Genomic DNA, 18003 nt, shown 5'->3' with positions numbered 1-18003 from the left:
GGTTTCGGAAACAGACGCAAAAAAGGCAAGCTTCCAGACACCAAGCAGAGCTCCAGTGGCGCAATCGGTCAGCGCGCGGTACTTATAAAGCAGTAACTGTTGAGCAATGCCGAGGTTGTGAGTTCGAGCCTCACCTGGAGCATTGTTTTCCTCTTTTCATCCATTTTTGTCAATTGCCAAAGAAAGTCTCTCATGGTTCACCATCGCATCAAAACATGATCATTGGGGAAACGTGCCTAGTTCTTTTGCTTTCATGTCTTCTGGCTTCTGCACCCATGTTTTTCAGATAGTTTGCAGTTTGCAAACAAGAACATTTCTTAGAAATCAAATTGTAGTAACTGATTTGTTTGGAAAAGAAAAAAAAACTAAGTGCTCAACTATATCTCGTTCAGCCCCAGTGGCCTAATGGATAAGGCACTGGCCTCCTAAGCCAGGGATTGTGGGTTCGAGTCCCATCTGGAGTGTTTGAGGCTGTTGATTACCAAAGCACACACACATGCTCTTTTTTACTTCCAGATTTAAAGTGCTCAACCATCTTCTTCATTTCTTAATGGTCCCATATGCTTGTTCAAAAGATCTTGGGAATTCTGATAGCACATTAAACATGCAATGACAACTTTAAGTCCCAAGAATCGCCATGCATTTCCACTGCTTTGAAAGGGTCAGTCATTTCCGTTATACAGTCAAATCAAAATACACTCATTTACTATTCATTTATGCCGCAACACAAACACATTCACAGTGAACTACAATCCAGATACAGAAAAGTTTTCAACTGAATGATTAGCAAGCATAGCGACTTTTGATTTAATAAAACACGATGATATTCTTCTGTTAATTGGTACACATTTAGAGTTCAAAATTCTTAGTAAACGAATAACACCATGAGAACATTTGGAATTTCAGTTTCAACAAAAAACCTGCTAGCAAAGTAGAGAGTATGACTTCATTTTATAAAAAAAATGGAAATGCATGACTTGAAGTATAATACTATAAGAGCCTCCTAACTTCAAACATTCCCATAGTTTACTGGTTTTGGAAACAGACACAAAAAAGGCAAGCTTCCAGACACCAAGCAGAGCTCCAGTGGCGCAATCGGTCAGCGCGCGGTACTTATAAAGCAGTAACTGTTGAGCAATGCCGAGGTTGTGAGTTCGAGCCTCACCTGGAGTATTGTTTTCCTCTTTTCATCCATTTTTGTCAATTGCCAAAGAAAGTCTCTCATGGTTCACCATCGCATCAAAACATGATCATTGGGGAAACGTGCCTAGTTCTTTTGCTTTCATGTCTTCTGGCTTCTGCACCCATGTTTTTCAGATAGTTTGCAGTTTGCAAACAAGAACATTTCTTAGAAATCAAATTGTAGTAACTGATTTGTTTGGAAAAGAAAAAAAAACTAAGTGCTCAGCTATATCTCGTTCAGCCCCAGTGGCCTAATGGATAAGGCACTGGCCTCCTAAGCCAGGGATTGTGGGTTCGAGTCCCATCTGGGGTGTTTGAGCCTGTTGATTACCAAAGCACACACACATGCTCTATTTTACTTCCAGATTTAAAGTGCTCAACCGTCTTCTTCATTTCTTAATGGTCCCATATGCTTGTTCAAAAGATCTTGGGAATTCTGATAGCACATTAAACATACAATGAAAACTTTAAGTCCCAAGAATCGCCATGCATTTCCACTGCTTTGAAAGGGTCAGTCATTTCCGTTATACAGTCAAATCAAAATACACTCATTTACTATTCATTTATGCCGCAACACAAACACATTCACAGTGAACAACAATCCAGATACAGAAAAGTTTTCAACTGAATGATTAGCAAGCATAGCGACTTTTGATTTAATAAAACACTATGATATTCTTCTGTTAATTGGTACACATTTAGAGTTCAAAATTCTTAGTAAACGTATAACACCATGAGAACATTTGGAATTTCAGTTTCAACAAAAAACCTGCTAGCAAAGTAGAGAGTATGACTTCATTTTATAAAAAAAATGGAAATGCATGACTTGAAGTATAATACTATAAGAGCCTCCTAACTTCAAACATTCCCATAGTTTACTGGTTTCGGAAACAGACGCAAAAAAGGCAAGCTTCCAGACACCAAGCAGAGCTCCAGTGGTGCAATCGGTCAGCGTGCGGTACTTATAAAGCAGTAACTGTTGAGCAATGCCGAGGTTGTGAGTTCGAGCCTCACCTGGAGCATTGTTTTCCTCTTTTCATCCATTTTTGTCAATTGCCAAAGAAAGTCTCTCATGGTTCACCATCGCATCAAAACATGATCATTGGGGAAACGTGCCTAGTTCTTTTGCTTTCATGTCTTCTGGCTTCTGCACCCATGTTTTTCAGATAGTTTGCAGTTTGCAAACAAGAACATTTCTTAGAAATCAAATTGTAGTAACTGATTTGTTTGAAAAAGAAAAAAAACTAAGTGCTCAGCTATTTCTCGTTCAGCCCCAGTGGCCTAATGGATAAGGCACTGGCCTCCTAAGCCAGGGATTGTGGGTTCGGGTCCCATGTGGGGTGTTTGAGGATTTTGATTACCAAAGCACACACACATGCTCTATTTTACTTCCAGATTTAAAGTGCTCAACCATCTTCTTCATTTCTTAATGGTCCCATATGCTTGTTCAAAAGATCTTGGGAATTCTGATAGCACATTAAACATACAATGACAACTTTAAGTCCCAAGAATCGCCATGCATTTCCACTGCTTTGAAAGGGTCAGTCATTTCCGTTATACAGTCAAATCAAAATACACTCATTTACTATTCATTTATGCCGCAACACAAACACATTCACAGTGAACAACAATCCAGATACAGAAAAGTTTTCAACTGAATGATTAGCAAGCATAGCGACTTTTGATTTAATAAAACACGATGATATTCTTCTGTTAATTGGTACACATTTAGAGTTCAAAATTGTTAGTAAACGTATAACACCATGAGAACATTTGGAATTTCAGTTTCAACAAAAAACCTGCTAGCAAAGTAGAGAGTATGACTTCATTTTATTAAAAAAATGGAAATGCATGACTTGAAGTATAATACTATAAGAGCCTCCTAACTTCAAACATTCCCATAGTGTACTGGTTTCGGAAACAGACGCAAAAAAGGCAAGCTTCCAGACACCAAGCAGAGCTCCAGTGGCGCAATCGGTCAGCGCGCGGTACTTATAAAGCAGTAACTGTTGAGCAATGCCGAGGTTGTGAGTTCGAGCCTCACCTGGAGCATTGTTTTCCTCTTTTCATCCATTTTTGTCAATTGCCAAAGAAAGTCTCTCATGGTTCACCATCGCATCAAAACATGATCATTGGGGAAACGTGCCTAGTTCTTTTGCTTTCATGTCTTCTGGCTTCTGCACCCATGTTTTTCAGATAGTTTGCAGTTTGCAAACAAGAACATTTCTTAGAAATCAAATTGTAGTAACTGATTTGTTTGGAAAAGAAAAAAAAACTAAGTGCTCAGCTATATCTTGTTCAGCCCCAGTGGCCTAATGGATAAGGCACTGGCCTCCTAAGCCAGGGATTGTGGGTTCGAGTCCCATCTGGGGTGTTTGAGGCTGTTGATTACCAAAGCACACACACATGCTCTATTTTACTTCCAGATTTAAAGTGCTCAACCGTCTTCTTCATTTGTTAATGGTCCCATATGCTTGTTCAAAAGATCTTGGGAATTCTGATAGCACATTAAACATACAATGAAAACTTTAAGTCCCAAGAATCGCCATGCATTTCCACTGCTTTGAAAGGGTCAGTCATTTCCGTTATACAGTCAAATCAAAATACACTCATTTACTATTCATTTATGCCACAACACAAACACATTCACAGTGAACAACAATCCAGATACAGAAAAGTTTTCAACTGAATGATTAGCAAGCATAGCGACTTTTGATTTAATAAAACACGATGATATTCTTCTGTTAATTGGTACACATTTAGAGTTCAAAATTGTTAGTAAACGTATAACACCATGAGAACATTTGGAATTTCAGTTTCAACAAAAAACCTGCTAGCAAAGTAGAGAGTATGACTTCATTTTATTAAAAAAATGGAAATGCATGACTTGAAGTATAATACTATAAGAGCCTCCTAACTTCAAACATTCCCATAGTTTACTGGTTTCGGAAACAGACGCAAAAAAGGCAAGCTTCCAGACACCAAACAGAGCTCCAGTGGCGCAATCGGTCAGCGCGCGGTACTTATAAAGCAGTAACTGTTGAGCAATGCCGAGGTTGTGAGTTCGTGCCTCACCTGGAGCATTGTTTTCCTCTTTTCATCCATTTTTGTCAATTGCCAAAGAAAGTCTCTCATGGTTCACCATCGCATCAAAACATGATCATTGGGGAAACGTGCCTAGTTCTTTTGCTTTCATGTCTTCTGGCTTATGCACCCATGTTTTTCAGATAGTTTGCAGTTTGCAAACAAGAACATTTCTTAGAAATCAAATTGTAGTAACTGATTTGTTTGGAAAAGAAAAAAAAAACTAAGTGCTCAGCTATATCTCGTTCAGCCCCAGTGGCCTAATGGATAAGGCACTGGCCTCCTAAGCCAGGGATTGTGGGTTCGAGTCCCATCTGGGGTGTTTGAGGCTGTTGATTACCAAAGCACACACACATGCTCTATTTTACTTCCAGATTTAAAGTGCTCAACCATCTTCTTCATTTCTTAATGGTCCCATATGCTTGTTCAAAAGATCTTGGGAATTCTGATAGCACATTAAACATACAATGACAACTTTAAGTCCCAAGAATCGCCATGCATTTCCACTGCTTTGAAAGGGTCAGTCATTTCCGTTATACAGTCAAATCAAAATACACTCATTTACTATTCATTTATGCCGCAACACAAACACATTCACAGTGAACAACAATCCAGATACAGAAAAGTTTTCAACTGAATGATTAGCAAGCATAGCGACTTTTGATTTAATAAAACACGATGATATTCTTCTGTTAATTGGTACACATTTAGAGTTCAAAATTCTTAGTAAACGTATAACACCATGAGAACATTTGGAATTTCAGTTTCAACAAAAAACCTGCTAGCAAAGTAGAGAGTATGACTTCATTTTATAAAAAAAATGGAAATGCATGACTTGAAGTATAATACTATAAGAGCCTCCTAACTTCAAACATTCCCATAGTTTACTGGTTTCGGAAACAGACGCAAAAAAGGCAAGCTTCCAGACACCAAGCAGAGCTCTAGTGGCGCAATCGGTCAGCGCGCGGTACTTATAAAGCAGTAACTGTTGAGCAATGCCGAGGTTGTGAGTTCGAGCCTCACCTGGAGCATTGTTTTCCTCTTTTCATCCATTTTTGTCAATTGCCAAAGAAAGTCTCTCATGGTTCACCATCGCATCAAAACATGATCATTGGGGAAACGTGCCTAGTTCTTTTGCTTTCATGTCTTCTGGCTTCTGCACCCATGTTTTTCAGATAGTTTGCAGTTTGCAAACAAGAACATTTCTTAGAAATCAAATTGTAGTAACTGATTTGTTTAGAAAAGAAAAAAAAACTAAGTGCTCAGCTATATCTCGTTCAGCCCCAGTGGCCTAATGGATAAGGCACTGGCCTCCTAAGCCAGGGATTGTGGGTTCGAGTCCCATCTGGGGTGTTTGAGGCTGTTGATTACCAAAGCACACACACATGCTCTGTTTTACTTCCAGATTTAAAGTTCTCAACCGTCTTCTTCATTTCTTAATGGTCCCATATGCTTGTTCAAACGATCTTGGGAATTCTGATAGCACATTAAACATACAATGAAAACTTTAAGTCCCAAGAATCGCCATGCATTTCCACTGCTTTGAAAGGGTCAGTCATTTCCGTTATACAGTCAAATCAAAATACACTCATTTACTATTCATTTATGCCGCAACACAAACACATTCACAGTGAACAACAATCCAGATACAGAAAAGTTTTCAACTGAATGATTAGCAAGCATAGCGACTTTTGATTTAATAAAACACGATGATATTCTTCTGTTAATTGGTAAACATTTAGAGTTCAAAATTCTTAGTAAACGTATAACACCATGAGAACATTTGGAATTTCAGTTTCAACAAAAAACCTGCTAGCAAAGTAGAGAGTATGACTTCATTTTATAAAAAAATGGAAATGCATGACTTGAAGTATAATACTATAAGAGCCTCCTAACTTCAAACATTCCCATAGTTTACTGGTTTCGGAAACAGACGCAAAAAAGGCAAGCTTCCAGACACCAAGCAGAGCTCCAGTGGCGCAATCGTTCAGCGCGCGGTACTTATAAAGCAGTAACTGTTGAGCAATGCCGAGGTTGTGAGTTCGAGCCTCACCTGGAGCATTGTTTTCCTCTTTTCATCCATTTTTGTCAATTGCCAAAGAAAGTCTCTCATGGTTCACCATCGCATCAAAACATGATCATTGGGGAAACGTGCCTAGTTCTTTTGCTTTCATGTCTTCTGGCTTCTGCACCCATGTTTTTTAGGTAGTTTGCAGTTTGCAAACAAGAACATTTCTTAGAAATCAAATTGTAGTAACTGATTTGTTTGGAAAAGAAAAAAAAACTAAGTGCTCGGCTATATCTCGTTCAGCCCCAATGGCCTAATGGATAAGGCACTGGCCTCCTAAGCCAGGGATTGTGGGTTTGGGTCCCATCTGGGGTGTTTGAGGCTGTTGATTACCAAAGCACACACACATGCTCTATTTTACTTCCAGATTTAAAGTGCTCAACCATCTTCTTCATTTCTTAATGGTCCCATATGCTTGTTCAAAAGATCTTGGGAATTCTGATAGCACATTAAACATACAATGACAACTTTAAGTCCCAAGAATCGCCATGCATTTCCACTGCTTTGAAAGGGTCAGTCATTTCCATTATACAGTCAAATCAAAATACACTCATTTACTATTTATTTATGCTGCAACACAAACACATTCACAGTGAACAACAATCCAGATACAGAAAAGTTTTCAACTGAATGATTAGCAAGCATAGCGACTTTTGATTTAATAAAACACGATGATATTCTTCTGTTAATTGGTACACATTTAGAGTTCAAAATTCTTAGTAAACGTATAACACCATGAGAACATTTGGAATTTCAGTTTCAACAAAAAACCTGCTAGCAAAGTAGAGAGTATGACTTCATTTTATAAAAAAATGGAAATGCATGACTTGAAGTATAATACTATAAGAGCCTCCTAACTTCAAACATTCCCATAGTTTACTGGTTTCGGAAACAGACACAAAAAAGGCAAGCTTCCAGACACCAAGCAGAGCTCCAGTGGCGCAATCGGTCAGCGCGCGGTACTTATAAAGCAGTAACTGTTGAGCAATGCCGAGGTTGTGAGTTCGAGCCTCACCTGGAGCATTGTTTTCCTCTTTTCATCCATTTTTGTCAATTGCCAAAGAAAGTCTCTCATGGTTCACCATCGCATCAAAACATGATCATTGGGGAAACGTGCCTAGTTCTTTTGCTTTCATGTCTTCTGGCTTCTGCACCCATGTTTTTCAGATAGTTTACAGTTTGCAAACAAGAACATTTCTTAGAAATCAAATTGTAGTAACTGATTTGTTTGGAAAAGAAAAAAAAACTAAGTGCTCAGCTATATCTCGTTCAGCCCCAGTGGCCTAATGGATAAGGCACTGCCTCCTAAGCCAGGGATTGTGGGTTCGAGTCCCATCTGGAGTGTTTGAGGCTTTTGATTACCAAAGCACACACACATGCTCTTTTTTACTTCCAGATTTAAAGTGCTCAACCATCTTCTTCATTTCTTAATGGTCCCATATGCTTGTTCAAAAGATCTTGGGAATTCTGATAGCACATTAAACATACAATGAAAACTTTAAGTCCCAAGAATCGCCATGCATTTCCACTGCTTTGAAAGGGTCAGTCATTTCCGTTATACAGTCAAATCAAAATACACTCATTTACTATTCATTTATGCCGCAACACAAACACATTCACAGTGAACAACAATCCAGATACAGAAAAGTTTTCAACTGAATGATTAGCAAGCATAGCGACTTTTGATTTAATAAAACACGATGATATTCTTCTGTTAACTGGTACACATTTAGAGTTCAAAATTCTTAGTAAACGTATAACACCATGAGAACATTTGGAATTTCAGTTTCAACTAAAAACCTGCTAGCAAAGTAGAGAGTATGACTTCATTTTATTAAAAAAATGGAAATGCATGACTTGAAGTATAATACTATAAGAGCCTCCTAACTTCAAACATTCCCATAGTTTACTGGTTTCGGAAACAGACGCAAAAAAGGCAAGCTTCCAGACACCAAGCAGAGCTCCAGTGGCGCAATCGGTCAGCGTGCGGTACTTATAAAGCAGTAACTGTTGAGCAATGCCGAGGTTGTGAGTTCGAGCCTCACCTGGAGCATTGTTTTCCTCTTTTCATCCATTTTTGTCAATTGCCAAAGAAAGTCTCTCATGGTTCACCATCGCATCAAAACATGATCATTGGGGAAACGTGCCTAGTTCTTTTGCTTTCATGTCTTCTGGCTTCTGCACCCATGTTTTTCAGATAGTTTGCAGTTTGCAAACAAGAACATTTCTTAGAAATCAAATTGTAGTAACTGATTTGTTTGGAAAAGAAAAAAAAACCAAGTGCTCAGCTATATCTCGTTCAGCCCCAGTGGCCTAATGGATAAGGCACTGGCCTCCTAAGCCAGGGATTGTGGGTTCGAGTCCCATCTGGTGTGTTTGCGGCTGTTGATTACCAAAGCACACACACATGCTCTATTTTACTTCCAGATTTAAAGTGCTCAACCGTCTTCTTCATTTCTTAATGGTCCCATATGCTTGTTCAAAAGATCTTGGGAATTCTGATAGCACATTAAACATACAATGACAACTTTAAGTCCCAAGAATCGCCATGCATTTCCACTGCTTTGAAAGGGTCAGTCATTTCCGTTATACAGTCAAATCAAAATACACTCATTTACTATTCCTTTATGCCGCAACACAAACACATTCACAGTGAACAACAATCCAGATACAGAAAAGTTTTCAACTGAATGATTAGCAAGCATAGCGACTTTTGATTTAATAAAACACGATGATATTCTTCTGTTAATTGGTACACATTTAGAGTTCAAAATTCTTAGTAAACGTATAACACCATGAGAACATTTGGAATTTCAGTTTCAACAAAAAACCTGCTAGCAAAGTAGAGAGTATGACTTCATTTTATTAAAAAAATGGAAATGCATGACTTGAAGTATAATACTATAAGAGCCTCCTAACTTCAAACATTCCCATAGTTTACTGGTTTCGGAAACAGACGCAAAAAAGGCAAGCTTCCAGACACCAAGCAGAGCTCCAGTGGCGCAATCGGTCAGCGCGCGGTACTTATAAAGCAGTAACTGTTGAGCAATGCCGAGGTTGTGAGTTCGAGCCTCACCTGGAGCATTGTTTTCCTCTTTTCATCCATTTTTGTCAATTGCCAAAGAAAGTCTCTCATGGTTCACCATCGCATCAAAACATGATCATTGGGGAAACGTGCCTAGTTCTTTTGCTTTCATGTCTTCTGGCTTCTGCACCCATGTTTTTCAGATAGTTTGCAGTTTGCAAACAAGAACATTTCTTAGAAATCAAATTGTAGTAACTGATTTGTTTGGAAAAGAAAAAAAAACTAAGTGCTCAGCTATATCTTGTTCAGCCCCAGTGGCCTAATGGATAAGGCACTGGCCTCCTAAGCCAGGGATTGTGGGTTCGAGTCCCATCTGGGGTGTTTGAGGCTGTTGATTACCAAAGCACACACACATGCTCTATTTTACTTCCAGATTTAAAGTGCTCAACCGTCTTCTTCATTTGTTAATGGTCCCATATGCTTGTTCAAAAGATCTTGGGAATTCTGATAGCACATTAAACATACAATGAAAACTTTAAGTCCCAAGAATCGCCATGCATTTCCACTGCTTTGAAAGGGTCAGTCATTTCCGTTATACAGTCAAATCAAAATACACTCATTTACTATTCATTTATGCCACAACACAAACACATTCACAGTGAACAACAATCCAGATACAGAAAAGTTTTCAACTGAATGATTAGCAAGCATAGCGACTTTTGATTTAATAAAACACGATGATATTCTTCTGTTAATTGGTACACATTTAGAGTTCAAAATTGTTAGTAAACGTATAACACCATGAGAACATTTGGAATTTCAGTTTCAACAAAAAACCTGCTAGCAAAGTAGAGAGTATGACTTCATTTTATTAAAAAAATGGAAATGCATGACTTGAAGTATAATACTATAAGAGCCTCCTAACTTCAAACATTCCCATAGTTTACTGGTTTCGGAAACAGACGCAAAAAAGGCAAGCTTCCAGACACCAAACAGAGCTCCAGTGGCGCAATCGGTCAGCGCGCGGTACTTATAAAGCAGTAACTGTTGAGCAATGCCGAGGTTGTGAGTTCGAGCCTCACCTGGAGCATTGTTTTCCTCTTTTCATCCATTTTTGTCAATTGCCAAAGAAAGTCTCTCATGGTTCACCATCGCATCAAAACATGATCATTGGGGAAACGTGCCTAGTTCTTTTGCTTTCATGTCTTCTGGCTTCTGCACCCATGTTTTTCAGATAGTTTGCAGTTTGCAAACAAGAACATTTCTTAGAAATCAAATTGTAGTAACTGATTTGTTTGGAAAAGAAAAAAAAACTAAGTGCTCAGCTATATCTTGTTCAGCCCCAGTGGCCTAATGGATAAGGCACTGGCCTCCTAAGCCAGGGTTTGTGGGTTCGAATCCCATCTGGGGTGTTTGAGGCTGTTGATTACCAAAGCACACACACATGCTCTATTTTACTTCCAGATTTAAAGTGCTCAACCGTCTTCTTCATTTGTTAATGGTCCCATATGCTTGTTCAAAAGATCTTGGGAATTCTGATAGCACATTAAACATACAATGAAAACTTTAAGTCCCAAGAATCGCCATGCATTTCCACTGCTTTGAAAGGGTCAGTCATTTCCGTTATACAGTCAAATCAAAATACACTCATTTACTATTCATTTATGCCACAACACAAACACATTCACAGTGAACAACAATCCAGATACAGAAAAGTTTTCAACTGAATGATTAGCAAGCATATCGACTTTTGATTTAATAAAACACGATGATATTCTTCTGTTAATTGGTACACATTTAGAGTTCAAAATTGTTAGTAAACGTATAACACCATGAGAACATTTGGAATTTCAGTTTCAACAAAAAACCTGCTAGCAAAGTAGAGAGTATGACTTCATTTTATTAAAAAAATGGAAATGCATGACTTGAAGTATAATACTATAAGAGCCTCCTAACTTCAAACATTCCCATAGTTTACTGGTTTCGGAAACAGACGCAAAAAAGGCAAGCTTCCAGACACCAAACAGAGCTCCAGTGGCGCAATCGGTCAGCGCGCGGTACTTATAAAGCAGTAACTGTTGAGCAATGCCGAGGTTGTGAGTTCAACCCTCACCTGGAGCATTGTTTTCCTCTTTTCATCCATTTTTGTCAATTGCCAAAGAAAGTCTCTCATGGTTCACCATCGCATCAAAACATGATCATTGGGGAAACGTGCCTAGTTCTTTTGCTTTCATGTCTTCTGGCTTCTGCACCCATGTTTTTCAGATAGTTTGCAGTTTGCAAACAAGAACATTTCTTAGAAATCAAATTGTAGTAACTGATTTGTTTGGAAAAGAAAAAAAAACTAAGTGCTCAGCTATTTCTCATTCAGCCCCAGTGGCCTAATGGATAAGGCACTGACCTCCTAAGCCAGGGATTGTGGGTTCAAGTCCCATCTGGGGTGTTTGATGCTGTTGATTACCAAAGCACACACACATGCTCTATTTTACTTCCAGATTTAAAGTGCTCAACCGTCTTCTTCATTTCTTAATGGTCCCATATGCTTGTTCAAAAGATCTTGGGAATTCTGATAGCACATTAAACATACAATGACAACTTTAAGTCCCAAGAATCGCCATGCATTTCCACTGCTTTGAAAGGGTCAGTCATTTCCGTTATACAGTCAAATCAAAATACACTCATTTACTATTCATTTATGCCGCAACACAAACACATTCACAGTGAACAACAATCCAGATACAGAAAAGTTTTCAACTGAATGATTAGCAAGCATAGCGACTTTTGATTTAATAAAACACGATGATATTCTTCTGTTAATTGGTACACATTTAAAGTTCAAAATTCTTAGTAAACGTATAACACCATGAGAACATTTGGAATTTCAGTTTCAACAAAAAACCTGCTAGCAAAGTAGAGAGTATGACTTCATTTTATAAAAAAATGGAAATGCATGACTTGAAGTATAATACTATAAGAGCCTCCTAACTTCAAACATTCCCATAGTTTACTGGTTTCTGAAACGGATGCAAAAAAGGCAAGCTTCCAGACACCAAGCAGAGCTCCAGTGGCGCAATCGGTCAGCGCGCGGTACTTATAAAGCAGTAACTGTTGAGCAATGCCGAGGTTGTGAGTTCGAGCCTCACCTGGAGCATTGTTTTCCTCTTTTCATCCATTTTTGTCAATTGCCAAAGAAAGTCTTTCATGGTTCACCATCGCATCAAAACATGATCATTGGGGAAACGTGCCTAGTTCTTTTGCTTTCATGTCTTCTGGCTTCTGCACCCATGTTTTTCAGATAGTTTGCAGTTTGCAAACAAGAACATTTCTTAGAAATCAAATTGTAGTAACTGATTTGTTTGGAAAAGAAAAAAAAACTAAGTGCTCAGCTATATCTCGTTCAGCCCCAGTGGCCTAATGGATAAGGCACTGGCCTCCTAAGCCAGGGATTGTGGGTTCGAGTCCCATCTGGGGTGTTTGAGGCTGTTGATTACCAAAGCACACACACATGCTCTATTTTACTTCCAGATTTAAAGTGCTCAACCATCTTCTTCATTTCTTAATGGTCCCATATGCTTGTTCAAAAGATCTTGGGAATTCTGATAGCACATTAAACATACAATGACAACTTTAAGTCCCAAGAATCGCCATGCATTTCCACTGCTTTGAAAGGGTCAGTCATTTCCGTTATACAGTCAAATCAAAATACACTCATTTACTATTCATTTATGCCGCAACACAAACACATTCACAGTGAACAACAATCCAGATACAGAAAAGTTTTCAACTGAATGATTAGCAAGCATAGCGACTTTTGATTTAATAAAACACGATGATATTCTTCTGTTAATTGGTACACATTTAGAGTTCAAAATTCTTAGTAAACGTATAACACCATGAGAACATTTGGAATTTCAGTTTCAACAAAAAACCTGCTAGCAAAGTAGAGAGTATGACTTCATTTTATAAAAAAAATGGAAATGCATGACTTGAAGTATAATACTATAAGAGCCTCCTAACTTCAAACATTCCCATAGTTTACTGGTTTCGGAAACAGACGCAAAAAAGGCAAGCTTCCAGACACCAAGCAGAGCTCCAGTGGCGCAATCGGTCAGCGCGCGGTACTTATAAAGCAGTAACTGTTGAGCAATGCCGAGGTTGTGAGTTCGAGCCTCACCTGGAGCATTGTTTTCCTCTTTTCATCCATTTTTGTCAATTGCCAAAGAAAGTCTCTCATGGTTCACCATCGCATCAAAACATGATCATTGGGGAAACGTGCCTAGTTCTTTTGCTTTCATGTCTTCTGGCTTCTGCACCCATGTTTTTCAGATAGTTTGCAGTTTGCAAACAAGAACATTTCTTAGAAATCAAATTGTAGTAACTGATTTGTTTGGAAAAGAAAAAAAAACTAAGTGCTCAACTATATCTCGTTCAGCCCCAGTGGCCTAATGGATAAGGCACTGGCCTCCTAAGCCAGGGATTATGGGTTCGAGTCCCATCTGGAGTGTTTGAGGCTGTTGATTACCAAAGCACACACACATGCTCTTTTTTACTTCCAGATTTAAAGTGCTCAACCATCTTCTTTATTTCTTAATGGTCCCATATGCTTGTTCAAAAGATCTTGGGAATTCTGATAGCACATTAAACATGCAATGACAACTTTAAGTCCCAAGAATCGCCATGCATTTCCACTGCTTTGAAAGGGTCAGTCATTTCCGTTATACAGTCAAATCAAAATACACTCATTTACTATTCATTTATGCCGCAACACAAACACATTCACAGTGAACTACAATCCAGATACAGAAAAGTTTTCAACTGAATGATTAGCAAGCATAGCGACTTTTGATTTAATAAAACACGATGATATTCTTCTGTTAATTGGTACACATTTAGAGTTCAAAATTCTTAGTAAACGTATAACACCATGAGAACATTTGGAATTTCAGTTTCAACAAAAAACCTGCTAGCAAAGTAGAGAGTATGACTTCATTTTATAAAAAAAATGGAAATGCATGACTTGAAGTATAATACTATAAGAGCCTCCTAACTTCAAACATTCCCATAGTTTACTGGTTTTGGAAACAGACACAAAAAAGGCAAGCTTCCAGACACCAAGCAGAGCTCCAGTGGCGCAATCGGTCAGCGCGCGGTACTTATAAAGCAGTAACTGTTGAGCAATGCCGAGGTTGTGAGTTCGAGCCTCACCTGGAGTATTGTTTTCCTCTTTTCATCCATTTTTGTCAATTGCCAAAGAAAGTCTCTCATGGTTCACCATCGCATCAAAACATGATCATTGGGGAAACGTGCCTAGTTCTTTTGCTTTCATGTCTTCTGGCTTCTGCACCCATGTTTTTCAGATAGTTTGCAGTTTGCAAACAAGAACATTTCTTAGAAATCAAATTGTAGTAACTGATTTGTTTGGAAAAGAAAAAAAAACTAAGTGCTCAGCTATATCTCGTTCAGCCCCAGTGGCCTAATGGATAAGGCACTGGCCTCCTAAGCCAGGGATTGTGGGTTCGAGTCCCATCTGGGGTGTTTGAGGCTGTTGATTACCAAAGCACACACACATGCTCTATTTTACTTCCAGATTTAAAGTGCTCAACCGTCTTCTTCATTTCTTAATGGTCCCATATGCTTGTTCAAAAGATCTTGGGAATTCTGATAGCACGTTAAACATACAATGACAACTTTAAGTCCCAAGAATCGCCATGCATTTCCACTGCTTTGAAAGGGTCAGTCATTTCCGTTATACAGTCAAATCAAAATACACTCATTTACTATTCATTTATGCCGCAACACAAACACATTCACAGTGAACAACAATCCAGATACAGAAAAGTTTTCAACTGAATGATTAGCAAGCATAGCGACTTTTGATTTAATAAAACACGATGATATTCTTCTGTTAATTGGTACACATTTAGAGTTCAAAATTCTTAGTAAACGTATAACACCATGAGAACATTTGGAATTTCAGTTTCAACAAAAAACCTGCTAGCAAAGTAGAGAGTATGACTTCATTTTATTAAAAAAATGGAAATGCATGACTTGAAGTATAATACTATAAGAGCCTCCTAACTTCAAACATTCCCATAGTTTACTGGTTTCGGAAACAGACGCAAAAAAGGCAAGCTTCCAGACACCAAGCAGAGCTCCAGTGGCGCAATCGGTCAGCGCGCGGTACTTATAAAGCAGTAACTGTTGAGCAATGCCGAGGTTGTGAGTTCGAGCCTCACCTGGAGCATTGTTTTCCTCTTTTCATCCATTTTTGTCAATTGCCAAAGAAAGTCTCTCATGGTTCACCATCGCATCAAAACATGATCATTGGGGAAACGTGCCTAGTTCTTTTGCTTTCATGTCTTCTGGCTTCTGCACCCATGTTTTTCAGATAGTTTGCAGTTTGCAAACAAGAACATTTCTTAGAAATCAAATTGTAGTAACTGATTTGTTTGGAAAAGAAAAAAAAACTAAGTGCTCAGCTATAACTCGTTCAGCCCCAGTGGCCTAATGGATAAGGCACTGGCCTCCTAAGCCAGGGATTGTGGGTTCAAGTCCCATCTGGGGTGTTTGAGGCTGTTGATTACCAAAGCACACACACATGCTCTATTTTACTTCCAGATTTAAAGTGCTCAACCGTCTTCTTCTTTTCTTAATGGTCCCATATGCTTGTTTAAAAGATCTTGGGAATTCTGATAGCACATTAAACATACAATGAAAACTTTAAGTCCCAAGAATCGCCATGCATTTCCACTGCTTTGAAAGGGTCAGTCATTTCCGTTATACAGTCAAATCAAAATACACTCATTTACTATTCATTTATGCCGCAACACAAACACATTCACAGTGAACAACAATCCAGATACAGAAAAGTTTTCAACTGAATGATTAGCAAGCATAGCGACTTTTGATTTAATAAAACACGATGATATTCTTCTGTTAATTGGTACACATTTAGAGTTCAAAATTCTTAGTAAACGTATAACACCATGAGAACATTTGGAATTTCAGTTTCAACAAAAAACCTGCTAGCAAAGTAGAGAGTATGACTTCATTTTATTAAAAAAATGGAAATGCATGACTTGAAGTATAATACTATAAGAGCCTCCTAACTTCAAACATTCCCATAGTTTACTGGTTTCGGAAACAGACGCAAAAAAGGCAAGCTTCCAGACACCAAGCAGAGCTCCAGTGGCGCAATCGGTCAGCGCGCGGTACTTATAAAGCAGTAACTGTTGAGCAATGCCGAGGTTGTGAGTTCGAGCCTCACCTGGAGCATTGTTTTCCTCTTTTCATCCATTTTTGTCAATTGCCAAAGAAAGTCTCTCATGGTTCACCATCGCATCAAAACATGATCATTGGGGAAACGTGCCTAGTTCTTTTGCTTTCATGTCTTCTGGCTTCTGCACCCATGTTTTTCAGATAGTTTGCAGTTTGCAAACAAGAACATTTCTTAGAAATCAAATTGTAGTAACTGATTTGTTTGGAAAAGAAAAAAAAACTAAGTGCTCAGCTATATAAGAGGAGCAGACTGGACAAACTGATTAGGAAAGCCAGTTCTGTCCTGGGGGGTCCTCTTGACACAGTGCAGGTGGTAGCTGAGAGGAGGACACTGTGTAAGTTGAAGTCTATTCTGGAGAATAGCTCCCATTCCTTGCATGAGACTGTGGTGGCATTGGGGAGCACATTCAGTGACCGACTGCTTCACCCCAAGTGTGAGAGGGAGCGTTATCGTAAGTCATTCCTCCCCGCTGCCATCAGGCTGTTCAACAAACAAGGCCCAAACAGAAGTAACCTGCGCCCCCCACCTAACCAGTCCATGCAGGTCCCATCCACAAACTAAACATCAAACTGGCTCTTTTTTGTCTTTTTATCCCCCTTTTCTTTTTGTTCATTTATCCCTAATATTATTGTTGTCATATTTTGTACTTTGTACTTCACTCTCTGTACCCTCTCTGCTGCTGTAACGCTGTGAATTTCCCCACTGTGGGACTAATAAAGGATTATCTTATCTTATCTTATCTTATCTTATATCTCGTTCAGCCCCAGTGGCCTAATGGATAAGGCACTGGCCTCCTAAGCCAGGGATTGTGGGTTCGGGTCCCATCTGGGGTGTTTGAGGCTGTTGATTACCAAAGCACACACACATGCTCTATTTTACTTCCAGATTTAAAGTGCTCAACCATCTTCTTCATTTCTTAATGGTCCCATATGCTTGTTCAAAAGATCTTGGGAATTCTGATAGCACATTAAGCATACAATGACAACTTTAAGTCCCAAGAATCGCCATGCATTTCCACTGCTTTGAAAGGGTCAGTCATTTCCGTTATACAGTCAAATCAAAATACACTCATTTACTATTCATTTATGCCGCAACGCAAACACATTCACAGTGAACAACAATCCAGATACAGAAAAGTTTTCAACTGAATGATTAGCAAGCATAGCGACTTTTGATTTAATAAAACACGATGATATTCTTCTGTTAATTGGTACACATTTAGAGTTCAAAATTCTTAGTAAACGTATAACACCATGAGAACATTTGGAATTTCAGTTTCAACAAAAAACCTGCTAGCAAAGTAGAGAGTATGACTTCATTTTATAAAAAAAATGGAAATGCATGACTTGAAGTATAATACTATAA

General features: G+C 38.7%; 26 non-coding genes across 26 annotated transcripts; all 26 read left to right on the top strand.

Annotated features, from left to right (window-relative positions):
- Positions 1-49: 49 nt before the first annotated feature.
- Positions 50-142, top strand: TRNAI-UAU (transfer RNA isoleucine (anticodon UAU)). The gene is given in 2 exon segments: positions 50-87; positions 107-142. It is a non-coding gene; the product is annotated as a tRNA-Ile (tRNA).
- Positions 143-391: 249 nt separating this feature from the next.
- On the top strand, positions 392-464 carry TRNAR-CCU (transfer RNA arginine (anticodon CCU)). Its single transcript has one exon. It is a non-coding gene; the product is annotated as a tRNA-Arg (tRNA).
- Positions 465-1080: 616 nt separating this feature from the next.
- Positions 1081-1173, top strand: TRNAI-UAU (transfer RNA isoleucine (anticodon UAU)). The gene is given in 2 exon segments: positions 1081-1118; positions 1138-1173. It is a non-coding gene; the product is annotated as a tRNA-Ile (tRNA).
- Positions 1174-1422: 249 nt separating this feature from the next.
- Positions 1423-1495, top strand: TRNAR-CCU (transfer RNA arginine (anticodon CCU)). Its single transcript has one exon. It is a non-coding gene; the product is annotated as a tRNA-Arg (tRNA).
- Positions 1496-3141: 1646 nt separating this feature from the next.
- TRNAI-UAU (transfer RNA isoleucine (anticodon UAU)) lies at positions 3142-3234 on the top strand. The gene is given in 2 exon segments: positions 3142-3179; positions 3199-3234. It is a non-coding gene; the product is annotated as a tRNA-Ile (tRNA).
- A 249-nt stretch (positions 3235-3483) lies between these two features.
- On the top strand, positions 3484-3556 carry TRNAR-CCU (transfer RNA arginine (anticodon CCU)). Its single transcript has one exon. It is a non-coding gene; the product is annotated as a tRNA-Arg (tRNA).
- A 959-nt stretch (positions 3557-4515) lies between these two features.
- On the top strand, positions 4516-4588 carry TRNAR-CCU (transfer RNA arginine (anticodon CCU)). Its single transcript has one exon. It is a non-coding gene; the product is annotated as a tRNA-Arg (tRNA).
- A 616-nt stretch (positions 4589-5204) lies between these two features.
- TRNAI-UAU (transfer RNA isoleucine (anticodon UAU)) lies at positions 5205-5297 on the top strand. Its single transcript is given in 2 exon segments — positions 5205-5242; positions 5262-5297. It is a non-coding gene; the product is annotated as a tRNA-Ile (tRNA).
- Positions 5298-5546: 249 nt separating this feature from the next.
- Positions 5547-5619, top strand: TRNAR-CCU (transfer RNA arginine (anticodon CCU)). Its single transcript has one exon. It is a non-coding gene; the product is annotated as a tRNA-Arg (tRNA).
- Positions 5620-7264: 1645 nt separating this feature from the next.
- On the top strand, positions 7265-7357 carry TRNAI-UAU (transfer RNA isoleucine (anticodon UAU)). Its single transcript is given in 2 exon segments — positions 7265-7302; positions 7322-7357. It is a non-coding gene; the product is annotated as a tRNA-Ile (tRNA).
- Positions 7358-8294: 937 nt separating this feature from the next.
- TRNAI-UAU (transfer RNA isoleucine (anticodon UAU)) lies at positions 8295-8387 on the top strand. The gene is given in 2 exon segments: positions 8295-8332; positions 8352-8387. It is a non-coding gene; the product is annotated as a tRNA-Ile (tRNA).
- Positions 8388-9325: 938 nt separating this feature from the next.
- Positions 9326-9418, top strand: TRNAI-UAU (transfer RNA isoleucine (anticodon UAU)). Its single transcript is given in 2 exon segments — positions 9326-9363; positions 9383-9418. It is a non-coding gene; the product is annotated as a tRNA-Ile (tRNA).
- Positions 9419-9667: 249 nt separating this feature from the next.
- Positions 9668-9740, top strand: TRNAR-CCU (transfer RNA arginine (anticodon CCU)). The gene has a single exon. It is a non-coding gene; the product is annotated as a tRNA-Arg (tRNA).
- A 616-nt stretch (positions 9741-10356) lies between these two features.
- On the top strand, positions 10357-10449 carry TRNAI-UAU (transfer RNA isoleucine (anticodon UAU)). The gene is given in 2 exon segments: positions 10357-10394; positions 10414-10449. It is a non-coding gene; the product is annotated as a tRNA-Ile (tRNA).
- Positions 10450-10698: 249 nt separating this feature from the next.
- On the top strand, positions 10699-10771 carry TRNAR-CCU (transfer RNA arginine (anticodon CCU)). The gene has a single exon. It is a non-coding gene; the product is annotated as a tRNA-Arg (tRNA).
- Positions 10772-11387: 616 nt separating this feature from the next.
- On the top strand, positions 11388-11480 carry TRNAI-UAU (transfer RNA isoleucine (anticodon UAU)). The gene is given in 2 exon segments: positions 11388-11425; positions 11445-11480. It is a non-coding gene; the product is annotated as a tRNA-Ile (tRNA).
- Positions 11481-11729: 249 nt separating this feature from the next.
- Positions 11730-11802, top strand: TRNAR-CCU (transfer RNA arginine (anticodon CCU)). Its single transcript has one exon. It is a non-coding gene; the product is annotated as a tRNA-Arg (tRNA).
- A 615-nt stretch (positions 11803-12417) lies between these two features.
- On the top strand, positions 12418-12510 carry TRNAI-UAU (transfer RNA isoleucine (anticodon UAU)). The gene is given in 2 exon segments: positions 12418-12455; positions 12475-12510. It is a non-coding gene; the product is annotated as a tRNA-Ile (tRNA).
- Positions 12511-12759: 249 nt separating this feature from the next.
- On the top strand, positions 12760-12832 carry TRNAR-CCU (transfer RNA arginine (anticodon CCU)). The gene has a single exon. It is a non-coding gene; the product is annotated as a tRNA-Arg (tRNA).
- A 616-nt stretch (positions 12833-13448) lies between these two features.
- On the top strand, positions 13449-13541 carry TRNAI-UAU (transfer RNA isoleucine (anticodon UAU)). The gene is given in 2 exon segments: positions 13449-13486; positions 13506-13541. It is a non-coding gene; the product is annotated as a tRNA-Ile (tRNA).
- A 249-nt stretch (positions 13542-13790) lies between these two features.
- Positions 13791-13863, top strand: TRNAR-CCU (transfer RNA arginine (anticodon CCU)). The gene has a single exon. It is a non-coding gene; the product is annotated as a tRNA-Arg (tRNA).
- A 616-nt stretch (positions 13864-14479) lies between these two features.
- Positions 14480-14572, top strand: TRNAI-UAU (transfer RNA isoleucine (anticodon UAU)). The gene is given in 2 exon segments: positions 14480-14517; positions 14537-14572. It is a non-coding gene; the product is annotated as a tRNA-Ile (tRNA).
- Positions 14573-14821: 249 nt separating this feature from the next.
- On the top strand, positions 14822-14894 carry TRNAR-CCU (transfer RNA arginine (anticodon CCU)). Its single transcript has one exon. It is a non-coding gene; the product is annotated as a tRNA-Arg (tRNA).
- A 616-nt stretch (positions 14895-15510) lies between these two features.
- On the top strand, positions 15511-15603 carry TRNAI-UAU (transfer RNA isoleucine (anticodon UAU)). Its single transcript is given in 2 exon segments — positions 15511-15548; positions 15568-15603. It is a non-coding gene; the product is annotated as a tRNA-Ile (tRNA).
- A 249-nt stretch (positions 15604-15852) lies between these two features.
- Positions 15853-15925, top strand: TRNAR-CCU (transfer RNA arginine (anticodon CCU)). Its single transcript has one exon. It is a non-coding gene; the product is annotated as a tRNA-Arg (tRNA).
- A 616-nt stretch (positions 15926-16541) lies between these two features.
- On the top strand, positions 16542-16634 carry TRNAI-UAU (transfer RNA isoleucine (anticodon UAU)). Its single transcript is given in 2 exon segments — positions 16542-16579; positions 16599-16634. It is a non-coding gene; the product is annotated as a tRNA-Ile (tRNA).
- Positions 16635-18003: the final 1369 nt, after the last annotated feature.

Source organism: Engystomops pustulosus, unplaced genomic scaffold (assembly GCF_040894005.1).
Source record: "Engystomops pustulosus unplaced genomic scaffold, aEngPut4.maternal MAT_SCAFFOLD_308, whole genome shotgun sequence".
In the NCBI taxonomy this organism is placed as follows: domain Eukaryota; kingdom Metazoa; phylum Chordata; class Amphibia; order Anura; family Leptodactylidae; genus Engystomops; species Engystomops pustulosus.
Note: the sequence above shows the minus strand (reverse complement) of the source record. Positions and strands in the feature narration are given on the sequence as shown.